Below are 15325 nucleotides of genomic sequence, written 5' to 3' on the forward strand. Positions count from 1 at the left end.
GGTTCCCTGGACAGCCTCCTGGCCTGCCGGGCTTGCTTGGAGTCGGTCTTTCTCTGGAGCCGGTGTTTGGATTGGAGAGTTCCCGGCTTTGCTGTGTGCTGCGTGCTCCTACCGGCCCTTTGTGGCTGTGGCTGGAGTTCCTGGTTGCTTCCGGGTCACGGGCTCGGCTTCCTGAGCCTGGCTGGGGAGCCGTGCCTCGCTGGATGGGCTCCTGATGGTTTCTGCTCGATGATGCTGTGGGGGCCTTGTTCCTAGGGTTGGCACCCACTCCTGGTGAGTCCCGTTTCGGGATCCCCTTTTTCTTCTGCATGGCGCTCTTGGTGGGCTGTTTTTATGCTGCTGCCTGCCTGTGTATGGTTCCTGCCCGTTTTCTTGCGGTTTCGGAGGCCGGCGCTGGTATCCGCAGACGCCTAGCCTCGCTTCTATGGCACTCTGCTCGGGACTCTTCTCTTCCTGCCCCGGAAGGGGGGGGGGGAGGGCTGCAGGGTCTCCCGCTCAGCCGCTGTTGAAATCTGCAGTGTGGGCTCCCCACGCTGCGCCGCTGGCAGCGCTGGAGTGTTTCCTGTTCTAGGCATGCGGGGCCAAATCTGATGTCCAGTTCGGGGGCTGACTTTGGTGTCCTCTGCTTCTTTCCTGATGTCTCATTAGGAGGGTTTATGCCAGATGTCCGGGGCTGTGTTTCTTCCGTCCCTGTGGTACTATAAGCGCTGTGTGTGGGACGTTCCTTTTGTTCCCATTCCCTGCCCTCTGTTCCGATGCATTGAGGGGTGTTGGCGCCATTCTTGCTGTGTGTTGGTCCTCTCGTTTGCTGCGGCACATTGAGTATGTTCCAGTTCCCTGCCCTCTGTTCCGGTGCCTTCGGGACGGTGTTGGCGCCATTCTTGATGTGTTTTGGTCCTCCCTTTTGCTGGCCCGCCTGTGTCTTCTGCTGTGGGGTGAGGAGTTGGCCTCCTGGCTGGTGCGGTCCAGGGTCTCGGCGGTGACACGCAGCGTCCTGTGCTTCTGGGCGGGTCACTTATTGTCCCATAGCCTTACGCGTGTTCATGTGTCCTCATGTGTCGCGACTGGTGCCTTTGCTGCCCCTGTGCCTCTCCTTTGCCTTGGGTGTCCTGGGCGCGGTTTCTCTGCTTGCCCTGAGCTTTCTGTGCTCGGCCGGGGTGGGGGGAGGATGTTCGGGGATTTGCGACCCTGGTATGCCTTCTGTTTTTTGTCTTGCTTCTGTGGCATGCTTACGTGGCGTGGAGCGCTGGGGTGTCTTGTTCCTTTGCTGCTTGTGTGTGTGTTTTTGTCACATTTTCAGTGGGGGCCTTGTTGTGTTGTTGGCCCCCGCTCTGGCTGTTTTCACCCACACTTTTTTCTTCTAGGTGCTGCGAGGCGCTGGGCTCCGTGGTCCTTCTTGTGCCTCTGGTGTCGCTTGCGCTCATGCCCGTGGGTTCGAATCCGGCCGCTGCTGTCCTGATGTCCGGTGTTGGTGGGTCCTCTGTTCTCCTGCTGGTGCCGGTCCTGGGGTGATGACGGGTGTGCCTTCTGGCGTGTGTCTTGTCCCTGGGTCGGTGCCTCCTGGGGATGCCGGGGTTTGTTGGGGGCTTGCGTTTGGCGCTGTGCTACGTCCCATATTGCTTTTTGGGGTGTTCCCCCTCTGCTTCGGGCTGCCTAGCCCACCTGGTGGTGGGTCGGTGTTCCTGCTCATCGGGCCATTGCGGGGTGGGGTCCTGTGGGCTCCCCTGGTTCCGGTTGGCCTGCAGTGCTGTTATCCATATGTGGCTTTGCCTCTGCTGCGGGCTGGCTGTTGTGGCCTCTGTTCCGCTTGGGCGTCCTGGTTCTTCGCTTCCTGGCTTCTGTGTGGTTGGTCGCCTTTGGGGCTCCTGGTTCCTGGTCCTGTTCCTCCCGTCCCTTGGGCTGTGCCTGATTTCTCTCGTGGGTGCTTGCCTGTGTCATGCCGGGGGCTCTTTGGGGTGCTCTGTCCCCTCTGCCTGCGCTTGGGTGGCTTGTGCTGCCTTGGGTGCGGCTGTTCTGCTTCAGCCCTGCCTACACCTGTTCTCGTCTGTTCCCTGCTTGGTGCCTGGTTGGTTGACTGCCTGGGTCTTCCTGATGCTGTGGCCCTCCCTTTGCTCCGGCCTGGGGCTTCTGGTGTTGTCCGGGGGCCTTTCTGTGTGCTTGGCCTGGCTGCTTCTGCGCTGGCTCCCCCTGGGCTGGCCTTTGGCTTGCTTCTGGTGTTTCCTGTCTGCCCCTCCTGTTTCTGCCATGGTGCCTGCCTGGTTTGTTCCTGGCTGGAGCCTTCTGGCTGCTTCCGGATCCTGTCTTGCCTCCTGTTCTCCGGGTTGGTGTGCTGTCCCCGTGCTCTACTGTCTGCTCAGTGTTGTGCTTGGTCGAGCCGGGTTGGTCCGTGCCTGGACTTCTGGGGCTGCTGGGTGCTGTTGGCTTCCTGATCCGTCTGCTGTTGGGGGTGTTTGCTCCCTGGGTTGTTCGGGTCTCGTCTGGTTCCCTTGGTGGGGGCCTGGCTGAGGTTTCTGCTGCTGCTTCCCGCTCCTGCTTGTGGTGCTCCTTTTTTGGGCTCTGCTTCCTTGCTATTCTCTCTTTGGATCCTGGCGGGGTGTTCTGCAGTTGGGGCCTCTTCTGGTGGTTCCTTCTGGGCCTTCTCCTACTGTTGGTTCTCTTCCCGGGCTTGTTTACCTGGTGTTGTGGGCCTGTGTGGAGTTCTGTGGCTCCGGTTCTGCCGGCTTCTTGCTGGTTGTGTGTGGCCTCGGTCTGTGCCTTCTGGGTTTTCGGGCTGTGCTGTCCCTTTTTGGCCTGCTCTGGGGGTTTGTTGCCAGTCTTTTCCAGGTTCTTTCCTGGTTCTGTGGTCCTGGCTCGCTCCTTCCTCCCTTGATTTCCCGGGCTTTGTTCCCAGTGTGGGTCTGTTTGGGTGCCCTTCCCTCTCTGGTTGGGGTGCTGTTCTGTGGTGCTCGTGCCTCTGCGGGTCCCTCTCTCCTGGCTGCGGGTTGTCTGTGGTTTCCTGCTGCTTGGTCCTCTGGTCTCCTCTGGGTTTGCTTGGGCCTGCTGTTCCTCCTGCGGGGTCGGGTTGCTTGGCTCTGGTCCTGGCTTCCGGGTTCTATTGGTGTTTGTTGGTCTCTTTTTTTGCGGTTTGCTTGGCTCCTCTCTGGCGTTGCTGGATTGGGGCCTTGTGGTTCTGGTCTGGGTGCTGTGCTCCCTGGGCTTTTTTTTCCCGGTGCTCCTGCCCTTGCTGCTTGCTTGAGCTGGGTGTGGGGTTCCTGGGCGGTCCTGGGTCTTTGGCGCCTTCTTTGTGCAGCCCTCTGTGACTCGTTGGGCGGTTGCTGGGGTTTCCCGGTTGCTCTGTGCTCCCCTCCTGCCCTGTGTTCCTTCCCTTTGGGGTTGGGGTTTTCTGGGCTTGTGGTCGGTTTTCTGTTCCCGACCTGGTTGAGTTTTCTTTGTTGCTGGTTTCCGGTCTTGTGGGCTTCTCCTTGTTTGGTGGGCTTTCGGCTGGGTTCTGGGTTTCTTCCCTGTCCCTGTCTTTTGGGTCAGGTTCTCGATCCTGTTCCGCTCCTGGGTGCTTGTTGCTTCCTGGGCCTCCTCGGCCGGGTTTCCTCCTCGGGTCTCTTGGGCTCGAGTCCTTTCTTTTTGACCTTCCTTTTTGGGCTGGGTGCTTGTGCCTGCGCTCTGTTGGCCGTTTCTTTCTTGGCTTCTTCCGGGTTGTCTTGCCTTCCTGGTGGGTCTGCCTGGTGGTGTGTTCCTTCCTGCTGGTTCTGGTCTTGGCGGTCTTCTCCGGTGGGTTGGTTTTGGCTGGGCTTGGTGTCCTGGTCCGGGTCCCGGTTGTTGGCTTCTCGGGTTGGCGGCCTCCTTTCCTTGGTGCCCTGGCCTTTTTTCCTTGTCTCCGGTCCTTGTCCCAGCTGTCCGGTTCTGGGTTGCGGGCCGGCTGTTTCCTGCGGTCTTCCTTCCTCCTTCTCGGTGCTCCCTTGGGTGGCTTCTTTTGTTGTAGTTTCCTGGGTGTGCTTGTGTGTGCGGAAGGCCGGGTTTTTTGCTTTGGTATTCTCCACTTGTAAGTATGAAGGTGTCGAGGACGGAGGGACCTGGGGGTAATGTCCTATTACTTACCGGTAATCTTCATTACTCCGGGTCCCGTAGTCCTCGACACCTTCATACGCCCCTCCCTCTGTCCCGGGCGGCCGGCCTTCCTGTCTGGGCTTGTTATGTACAGGAGGGCTGCTGGGTAAGTACTGCTTATGTACTCCCGGGGGGAGGGGCAGTATTAGTGTCCCAGCATTCCTCTTGTTTTTTTCTGTCGGGAGATGGTCATTTCCACTTGTAAGTATGAAGGTGTCGAGGTCTACGGGACCCGGAGTAATGAAGACTACCGGTAAGTAATAGGACATTACACACCGTGATATAAAGTGTTGATTATGATTCGCGAGGACATGGCACGGGTATGTGACTGCAAGTAATGACTGCTGAAAATACTTCTCAGACCACGGAATTACGTCTTCTTCAGGGATCTCTCTTCTGTGACCACCACCTGGCCTTAAAATCAGCAATTCGGCAGGAAGCCCAAGGTTTGCGAGTTCCTAGTTTACACCACATGCTCCTATATTTAATAAAACAAACCTGCGCATTCATTCTGAGGAACAGCTTCAAATAGAAACGACTCCCTCCGCTGAATGATGTAATGTCGCCATAGTTACGTCGGAAGTTGCCTCCCTCCCTCCCAACATCTCAGCCCTTTAGCCAGTCTCTCTCCCAAACAAACCTGTCCCTGCCGCTGCCTGCCCCTGCCCCTGCCCCTGCCCCCTTTCCGAATTGGCCTTCAGAGGCAAAGTCAGTCCTTAGTGCTCGTCTGTCAGGTAGCTTCGGTAACTGATAGCACAACCACCAAGAGCCCCACCATACGGAAGCTGTGCGGCTCTCAGGATTGCTGAAGGCAGAAAAAGGACAAGGGGTCAAGTCATGATTTCTTTTTCATATATATTCATATTCCGCGGGGTGGCAGACCTGAACCTGCTTAACATGTTCCTGGGTCAGGCACCAAAATAATGGTGCTCATTATTTTTTGTACACAGGGATGAAATGCTAAGCAGTGGCCTTATAACACCTATTACAGACGTTTATCTAAAAAACAACCACTTTCGAGTGAGTTTTTTTATCTTGTGGTTTTGAAAAATATGAGAAGGCCTTGAATAATTGCTGCTGTTTCAGCAAGCAAGGGCTCAGAGCTGCAGCTAAAGGCGCTGTTGCTTTTAATGCAGATTTCAACAGCCCAAGATTTCACCATCCCATAACCCAATTTAGAGCCTTAAAAATCACTTAAGAATGACGCATGCACTATTGACCACTTTTTGCTACAGTACATCCACAAACCTCGAGAATATCCTTGCCTAATTTCTAACTCAGTAGAGTCCGCGGCTAGAGCAAACAGGAAACTATGTAATTGCACATTGGTTTAATTTACAATTTTGAGGTCTGTTTGAAATTTACACCACACGGGTTCAAATCTCAGCAAACACAGCCTTTCATCCTTCTAAAGGGGGAAGTGTGATCTTCTACTATCTTGGAGAGAGTAATTTAGACCATCAAGAAATTGGTTCCATTCCTCAATATGGACAGTTTTATTTTAATTTTTAACAAAAAGAAACAAGCATTGACATAGCCAATAGGTCTCCCTTTTGGGACCTTATAAGTATTTAGTTATGCAGCACAATATCCTTGGTGCAACAACACCAACCGCTGCATGGCTAAACACGTATAAGATCCCCAAGGCGAGACCTATTGGCTATGCCAATGCTTGTCTTACCTAGGTTTCCCCTTCGCCCATAAAGGCCCTCGGGCCCATCTGGAAGTCAAGATGAGGAGGTTCATTAAAACGCTTGAAGCGCTATTCAGGTTCTCAGTTCTAAACCAGAAAAGACCCTGAATAATATTTATAACGCTTGGTGTCATGCTGCCCTCTTGTATGGGGCTGGGGTTTGGGATTTTGCAATCCATCAACTTTACAAACTACTGAAAATGTCTTTCTTAGAAAATTAATCTCTTCCCCCCCCCCCCCCCCCCCCAGCCTGCCTATTATCACATGTCACAAGGAAGTAGGGTTCACCCCTCTGGCAGATCGGATTCCAAGTGCCCCAGTCATGTTAAGGCGCTCGATTGGGCAAATGAAGAACCGGTCTTTAATCGAGCAATAATGCAGGATTGAGTAAACTGTGAGTATGCACACCACATACAGTGGCATAGTTATGTTAAGAGTCCGTTGGCCCTTAAGGGGAGGCAGGACTGTTTGACCAACCCTTAGCTTATTACTTCCTTTACGAAGCCCCAATTAAAAAGAGACTTTTGAACCATTTAAATGGAGCGCAGAGAACAAGTGGGTAAAAAGCGTGTAGCCAATTATTTACCCTTGGTTACCACTGAAGAAATTGAGCCATACTTTCTGTTCCCTTATAGCCATTTTTTAAGTTTTTTTAGGGCTCGCCTGCTGATGCGCTTCTGTGCATCGCTGGCGAAGCTCTATTACGGCTTATCCAGTGTTGAACCACCACTGGCGATTTCTTCAAGTGCATGTGCTTTTTAGGTCATTGCGCAAGCGCAAGCCCTAAAAAGCGCGTGCACAATGCCACCAGCCGCCTGCCTGTCTGCCTCGCATTACCAGATCAAAGGCAGCCCAGCCCCCCTCCCACAAGCTTCTCAGCGTGTGCTCTGCCTCAGGCCTGCATTTCTCCTCCCCTCGGGCAAACAGATAGCCGCAATAACACCCTCCCTGCTCAGCTTTTTTCTCAATTTCTCCCCGTCTACACTTCCCATTAGGAGCCCTTCCTCCCCCCAGATAATCTATCTCCATAAGAGATAAGCAACTCTTCCACCATCTCAAACCCGTATTAGTGCTCCTCACTATGCATGTTTTTACTTAGAAAATCAGCACAATGCAGCAGTGTGACATCAAGCCAGGTTCATCGACATCACTGCAAAAGTAAAGTTTTTATTCCCCATTTCCTCTTCAAGAAAGTGACTGCGCATCAGCCTCTACGGATCAAAAAGCGGAGCCCCCCCACTGACCGGGCTGGGAGTCAAATGGCCATGTTTCACAAATTATGGTTTTCGTGGTCTTATTCTGGAGTAGCCCTGTTGGCAAGAGAGGAAAGAGCAAGGCTCTGACAGTCAGTCCTCCTCTGCTTCATAGTATGCCGCGCCACTATAGTAAGTTGAACAAGGGATATTATTTGACAGAAAGAGGCAACCTGCATCTATTCACGGAAATACATTGAGCAGTCTACATTTTTATTTTTTAAAGCTACATGCAATGCACCATAACTATTCTAGGTCTACAAATGGAAATACATAACAAGCAATATTTTTATTTATTTCTTAAGAGGTGCATACTTAAAAAAATGATTACAAAAATTAAACATCAACTAGTAATTAAAAAACCTAGCAATTAAGATATGCCACGTCAAATAATAACTTTTGTCGCCAATTAATTATCAGTGTCTGGAATGGATATGGTCACACCCTCACTCACACTCAACCCCTCACCCTCACTCACCCTCAACCCCTCACCCACACCCTCACTCACCCTCAACACCTCACCCTCAACCCCTCCCTCACGCTCACCCACCCTCACCCTCACTCACCCTCAACACCTCACCCTCACTCACCCTCAACCCCTCACCCTCACTCACCCTCAACCCCTCACCCTCACTCACCCTCAACCCCTCACCCTCAACACCTCACTCACCCTCACGCTCACCGTCACGCTCACCCACCCTCACCCTCACTCACCCTCAACAACTCAACCTCACTCACCCTCAACCCCTCACCCTCACTCACCCTCAACCCCTCACCCTCAACCCCTCACTCACCCTCACTCTCACTCATCCTCTATCACCCTCAACCCCTCACCCTCACTCACCCTCAACCTCTCACCCTCTCTCACCCTCAACCCCTCACCCTCACTCACCCTCAACCCCTCACCCTCACTCACCCTCAGCCCCTCACCCTCAACCCCTCACCCTCAATCACCCTCACCCTTACTCACCCTCAACCCTTCACCCTCACTCACCCTCACTCACCCTCACCCTCACTCACCCTCACTCACCCTCAACACCTCACCCTCACCCTCACTCACCCTCAACACCTCACCCTCACTCACCCTCAACCCCTCACCCTCACTCACCCTCAACCCCTCATCCTCACTCACCCTCACCCTCACTCACCCTCACTCACCCTCAACCCCTCACCCTCACTCACCCTCACCCTCACTCACCCTCAACCCCTCACCCTCAACCCCTCACCCTCACTCACCCTCAACACCTCACCCTCACTCACCCTCAAACTCAACATACATACATACATACATACATACATACCCTCACTCACCCTCACTCACCCTCAACCACTCACCCTCACTCACCCTCAACCCCTCACCCTCACTCACCCTCACTCACCCTCAACACCTCACCCTCACCCTCACTCACCCTCACCCTCACTCACCCGCACTCACCCTCACTCACCCTCACTCACCCTCACTCACCCTCACCCTCACCCTCACTCACCCTCACTCACCCTCACTCACCCTCAACCACTCACCCTCACTCACCCTCACCCACCCTCAACCCCTCACCCTAACTCACCCTCACTCACCCTCAACCCCTCACCCTCACTCACCCTCACTCACCCTCAACCCCTCACCCTCACTCACCCTCAACCCCTCACCCTCACCCTTACTCACCCTCACTCACACTCACCCTCACCCTCACTCACCCTCACTCACCCTCACCCTCACTCACCCTCACCCTCACTCACCCTCACTCACCCTCAACCTCACTCACCCTCATCCACCCTCAACCCCTCATCCTCACTCACCCTCACCCTCACTCACCCTCAACCCCTCACCCTCACTCACCCTCAACACCTCACCCTCAACCCCTCACTCACCCTCACTCTAACTCACCCTCACTCACCCTCAACACCTCACCCTCACCCTCACTCACCCTCACCCACCCTCAACCCCTCACCCTAACTCACCCTCACCCTCACTCACCCTCAACCCCTCACCCTCACTCACCCTCAACCCCTCACCCTCACTCACCCTCAACCCCTCATCCTCACCCTCACTCACCCTCACTCACACTCACCCTCACTCACCCTCACTCACCCTCACCCTCACTCACCCTCACCCTCACTCACCCTCACTCACCCTCAACCTCACTCACCCTCAACCTCACTCACCCTCACCCACCCTCAACCCCTCATCCTCACTCACCCTCACCCTCACTCACCCTCAACCCCTCACTCACCCTCAACCCCTCACCCTCACTCACCCTCACTCACCCTCAACCCCTCACCCTCACTCACCCTCAACCACTCACCCTCAACCCCTCATCCTCACCCTCACTCACCCTCACTCACATTCACCCTCACCCTCACTCACCCTCACTCACCCTCACCCTCACTCACCCTCACTCACCCTCACTCACCCTCACTCACCCTCACTCACCCTCACCCTCACTCACCCTCACCCTCACTCACCCTCACCCTCACTCACCCTCACCCTCACTCACCCTCACTCACCTTCACTCACCCTCACCCACCCTCAACCCCTCATCCTCACTCACCCTCATCCTCACTCACCCTCAACCCCTCACCCTCACTCACCCTCAACACCTCACCCTCACTCACCCTCACTCACCCTCAACCCCTCACCCTCAATCCCTCACCCTCACTCACCCTCACTCACCCTCAACACCTCACCCTCACTCACCCTCAACCCCTCACCCTCACTCACCCTCAACCCCTCACCCTCAACCCCTCACTCACCCTCACTCTCACTCACCCTCACTCACCCTCAACCCCTCAGCCTCACCCTCACCCTCACCCTCACTCACCCTCAACACCTCACCCTCACTCACCCTCACTCACTCTCAACCCCTCACCCTCACTCACCCTCACCCTCACTCACCCTCAACACCTCACCCTCACTCACCCTCAACCCCTCACCCTCCCTCACCCTCAACCCCTCACCCTCCCTCACCCTCAACCCCTCACCCTCGACCCCTCACCCTCAACCCCTCACCCTCACTCAGCCTCACTCACCCTCAACACCTCACCCTGACTCACCCTCAACACCTCACCCTCACTCACCCTCAACACCTCACCCTCAACCCCTCACCCTCACCCTCACTCACCCTCACAACACATATTGTGTTACAATAGGTGTCACATTTGCAAAAGATAAAACTATTGGCATTGTAAATAACAAAGCTATTAATTCGCTGTTTTCAAAACAAGCACATAAATAAAAAATGTGTCCTTTATAATACCAATAGCTCAAACTTTCCTAATGCAAGACCTATTGCATTGCTGTGCTTCTCTCCCCTGCTGCACTCTCCTGCTCTCTAGAGATGTGGCCTAACGACAAGAGCTGCCATCTAAGTCACGTAAATACAAAATATGTTGCATTCCAAATGCTATAGGTGTCACATTTGCAAAAGTTATAACTATTGGCATTGTAAATGACAAAGCCATCAATTTAGCAATTTTAAAAACCAACAAATAAATAACATATGTCATTTACAATACCAATAACTCCAACTTTTCTAATGCGAGACCTATTGCATTTCCAATGCTTGTTATCTTATAGGATTTAGACTTCGTATCACTCGTTTAGTGGAATCATACCCCAGTAAAACATAACTCGATGACCATTTGGACCCCTGCCCGTGTGACTGTAATTCAAGTCAGAACATGCTGCATTTCCTGTTTTTTTGGTCAGTGATGCGACAAACCACTCAGGGAATTCATGTTACCACTTTTCGAGAAGTGTGGCGCACTGGTTAGAGCGGCAGACCCTGATGCAGAGGTCAAGTCCGGGACCAGGGTTCAATTCCCGCCTCGGTGGGTCTTGAGCTCAATGTTCGCGGACTCGATAATTCTCGCCTCGGTGCCTATTCTAATCATGGGTCCCACGCTGCGACTCTGGGCAATAGCTTGCTTAATCTCCACAACGGCCCCTCGCGGCGGGATGCCTGGCTTTCACCTTGGGGTGCCCAGGAGTGGGCATCTCACACGGAAAGGCCAGGAAGGTATGTGTACAGCGCCTTGAGACCCCTTCGGGAGTGATTCGTTTGCTATGGTTTATATGGTTTGCTAAAACCGAATAAAGTTTGCATTGAATTGAATTGAGGATACTGTTTGGACTGGCAAATATAAGCACTACATTTACATTTTTACATTTTTTTTGTGGGTGATAAATATTAAGAAATGTAGGCTCGATCCTACCTCCGGCTTCTTCAAGCAGAATGTTTTTATGGAATGGTATCCAGATGTATTTCTGCTGCAATGCGATTAGGTAGGCTAGAAGGAAAATGATTGTCTTTTCTAAGATTTTGTACTGTATTTGATGTTCCAAAATTGTTTAAACAGATCACTTGCAACTTTTAGAGGATATTAAATTGTATTGGCTCTTTCAAAAGGCACTATGCACTCTAAAAATGTTTGTCTCTAAGGTTTTATGCTGTGTCTGAATACCATATGACGTATTTTAATTGTTCAAGTCCTGCTCTCCCTCAACTCAGAAATACCCGAGCGATTGTGTCCCATCTGAATAAGGATAATCGACCCCGGTTGACGTCATCCTTTTTTGACACTTTCAAAAGGCACTATGGACTTTAAGAAGGTTTTATTTTTAGGGTTGTGTGTCGCGTCTGAACGTATTTGTTAATTAGCGAAGTCTTTTACCTCAGTAACTGAAATGATTATCTTTCTCTTCCATCTGAATAAGGACAATAGATTCCTTTTGCCCTGATCCTTTTTGGCACCTTTTAAAGGCACTATGCACTTTAAGAATGTGTACTGTTTGGACTGGCAAATATAATACTGCCTTGGAAATGCCTTGACTTGGAATGCATGCCACATGAAAATGTCTACATAAAGAATATACACCATCGGGGAGTACTAGAACAAAACAAGCATTTGCAATGCAATAGGTCTCGCATTAGGAAAGTTTGAGCTATTGGTATTGTAAATGACATATTTTTTATTTATGTGTTGGTTTTGAAAATAGCGAAATTAATAGCTTTGTCATTTACAATGCCAATGCATGTAAAACATACCGTCTCCATGCAAGGTATGTGGTTCTTTTTATTTTAAGTTGGGCAATTAATATTGAGACCACCACCTGCAGGACCAGAAAACATAGCCCTCCCCCTGTGAAAGAAGTGCCGGTGCTGAGCACCTGAAAGCACCTGCTCAAATTAAGCACTGATGCCAGCCTGGATACTTCAGACTGAGTAGATAAAGCTGTTGGCACCAGTGCGTTCCTTAGAAGCCACACCCTAACGACATCAACCAGGTTTTCCGGATATGTACAAGCCTCCCTTATGGATATGCCTTTTGATGCGTCTCAGTTGTTTGAGAGAAAGCTGTTTCAACACAAGTGTAATTCAGATAGTCGCGCCACAGCATGAACTCTGGGGCTCTTGTATCCAGCCAGACAGGTTCACCAGCAGCAGAGACATTTCAGAGGCTGAGTCAGGCTTATAGATATAGACAATGCCAACCCTCACATCCTTTCCTGGAGGACAGAGCCAGTCCTTTTGGGGCAGAGGATGTGGTGGAGTCCGAGGCCATTATCCCAACAAGAGCAGCAATGCTCCAGCTTCTCGCCCCTGCTGCAGCAGCTGCCAGGCTGCTTTAAGTCTCCCAAAGGCACATGCCCAGCTGTTAGGAGCCGGATTTTCTGCCCGGCTGAAGATTCGTCACCTTAGACAAGTGGGTCTTGCAAATTATCTAAAAGGGCGACAACCTACCTTTTATTTCCTCCCCTCACCATCTTCTTCCAACACCAGAGCAGCTTTCAAAGGATCACTCTGCAATTTTGTTGTAGAAAGTTAAACATCTTCTCACTAAAGGTGTCTTTGAGCGGGTGCCAGATTCTGAGAAAGAGAAGGGGTGTTATTCTCGCTACTTCCTCATTCTGAAGAAAGACTGAGGCCCCAGGCTTATTTTGGACCTCTGGCCACTCACTGAGACATCCCTTCGGCCTAACTTTGGCCTCTCGCACCCTGTGGGGTAAATTCTGCTCACTTCTCACTATCCCCATCCCCTTTAGTAGTAAGCCAGACCCTTTTCCCACCCATTCACTCCAGTCCCTCCCTATTTACGACTAAAACATATACATACATGTGCAGAGACTCCGCAGTTGGGGTGTAGAACCAGCACAAAGGCAGGGCAGATTCAAAAAAGCTCCAACCATAGTTTGTGAATTGCTATTTGTAGTATGTTTTGTAGTGCTACAAATGTACTACAAAGTGCAGATTTCAAATCGGGCCCTGAGTTTATGAATGCTGAAAAGAAGTAAACTTGCTCAAGCGTGTCTAAACTTACTCAAAAGTGCAACAACCTCTTAGTGTTGGTGAAATCACCTACCTGTTATTTTATTTATTTATTTGTTTTAACTCGGATTCTGCCTCTGTGAATAGATGACTCAGTGTGAGCTTGACACTCACCGCCTGCCTGGGAGGCTCAACACAGATTATAAAGTAGAAGTGGAAGGCAATGACTTCCGGTGATATTCAGTGTATTCATGTTTGTCCTGGTCTGTTACTTATAATCCGTCCTCTTGGGCTCTTCTATAGAAACCTCTGATCTTCAGTCTTTCTCTTACAGATCCGAGCCCTGGGCTGGATGCTCCCATCAGCATCTTCAGCGAGGAGAGAGCATCCTTTGACCGAGACGAGGAATCCACCTCTGGCCTCTGTTATCCTTCGCCCCTGGATGAGGCAGCAGCGCTGTTCCTTCTTGAGCCGGAGCGCTTGCCTCTGGCGCCCTCTTCCGGCTTCCACAGGAAATTCGACTTTATTGTTAGAATTGTGCCTTTGATCCTACAGTGGTGGTGGGGGCGAGATGCTTTACCTGGGAAAATATTTGTTGCCATATATTTTGATTTATTTTGCATGGGAGCAATATGCTTTGAAATAACATTTCATTCTTACTTTTAGTTTGAAGTGTAGGCAGTTAATTCTTAAACTTTAAGGCACATATACGTTTTGTGGCTTAAGAAACAGCGATATGTTATGTTTTTGACTTTTCATTTCTATAACCAAGTTCATGTATCACTTTTAAGAAGCATCAGCTCTCCATTTATTTCCCACAATGCCCTTCACCCTTGTGTGCGTCAGCTTCCTGTACCTTGCGGAGGTCTTTGAGTCCTGAGACTGGAGGTGTTTACAGAGAGGGGAACTGTGAGTGAGGGCTCTCTTGTTATAAAGCTCCTCTCCCAGTCTCAGCAGCTATTTGAATGCAGATGTCATCAGTAAACCAGCCATAGACGGCGATTCAGGGGTCACGGGACACTGTCTTTGGGTCCAGAACGACTTTACGAGTAAATGACTGACAGGGTTAGGTTCACAAAGGTGAATTTACACGTTTGTGTGAGTTTACTATTTTGTTGCTCTTCACCAACTCAGAGTTAAATTAAGTTTACAACTGCATAGATTCCACAGTTATACGGTTCAATCCTTACTTCAGAACGCAACCCAGTTTTTTTCTCTTATGACTGGTAGCAACAGATGGAAATGTAACAATTTCCTTTTATATGACAGTCCGTTTTTAGGCCTCGCCTAGGCAGCGCATGCGCTGTCTCGTTGAGACATGCAGAATATGCTTTACTAGGTGAGTCTCTGCCTCCGTTTTCCTATTTGTTCTTATTCTTATTCATAAACTTTTATTCGATTATTAAAATTTGCATAATCATAAAAAGTACAATTTGTAAAAATCATCAGTTTTGTACAGAAATTCACATATTACGGTTTATAAAACAATGCCCTGTCGGGTTTTCATTACTTTTTTTAAAAAGGTCGATATCATTTTGGCTTCGTGCGGGTTTGCCGGTGACTGGAGATAAGCGAGCGCCGGATACGTGCTTCTGAGACCGCTTGAACGTAGAAGGGGAAGAATCCATTTTTTCCTGGCTACACTGTAGTATTTGCAGAACAATGTGACATGGACCGTTGATTGCTTGGAGGCCCCGTCACACGGACAACAGATCAGGTTCCGAGACCAATTGTTCTGTTCTGGAAATGAGACCAAGCGGAAAAAAAAGATCGAACCGGAGTCTTGTCAGTAGAAACTTTTCATAGTTCGATAGAAAGAACGTAAGGTAGGGCTGTATCAATTTCTCTGTTTGCAATAGGCAGATTTTTCCGTTTTGCGTTTTTACAATCTCAGCCTGATTGCGGAGTTCTCTTAAGTGGCCCATACATAGTTCTTTGAGCTGTTTCTTTGAAATGTCTTCAATTGAAGGTGGATCAAGAAAATATTGCTCACGGTCAAGATCTTGAAAAAA

The 15325-nt window shown here is 50.7% G+C and overlaps 1 protein-coding gene across 1 annotated transcript in view; it reads left to right on the forward strand.

Annotated features, from left to right (window-relative positions):
* The window catches only part of LOC147670603 (saoe class I histocompatibility antigen, A alpha chain-like), a 526786-nt gene extending 512054 nt beyond the window's left edge, over positions 1 to 14732 (forward strand). Inside the window, exon 8 of the mRNA XM_086948135.1 lies at positions 13648 to 14732. The gene's annotated coding sequence lies outside the window, so the exon portion shown is untranslated. The remainder of the gene's footprint in view (positions 1 to 13647) is intronic.
* Positions 14733 to 15325: the final 593 nt, after the last annotated feature.

This window comes from Lissotriton vulgaris, unplaced genomic scaffold (assembly GCF_964263255.1).
Source record: "Lissotriton vulgaris unplaced genomic scaffold, aLisVul1.2 SCAFFOLD_1178, whole genome shotgun sequence".
Taxonomy (NCBI): Eukaryota; Metazoa; Chordata; class Amphibia; order Caudata; family Salamandridae; genus Lissotriton; species Lissotriton vulgaris.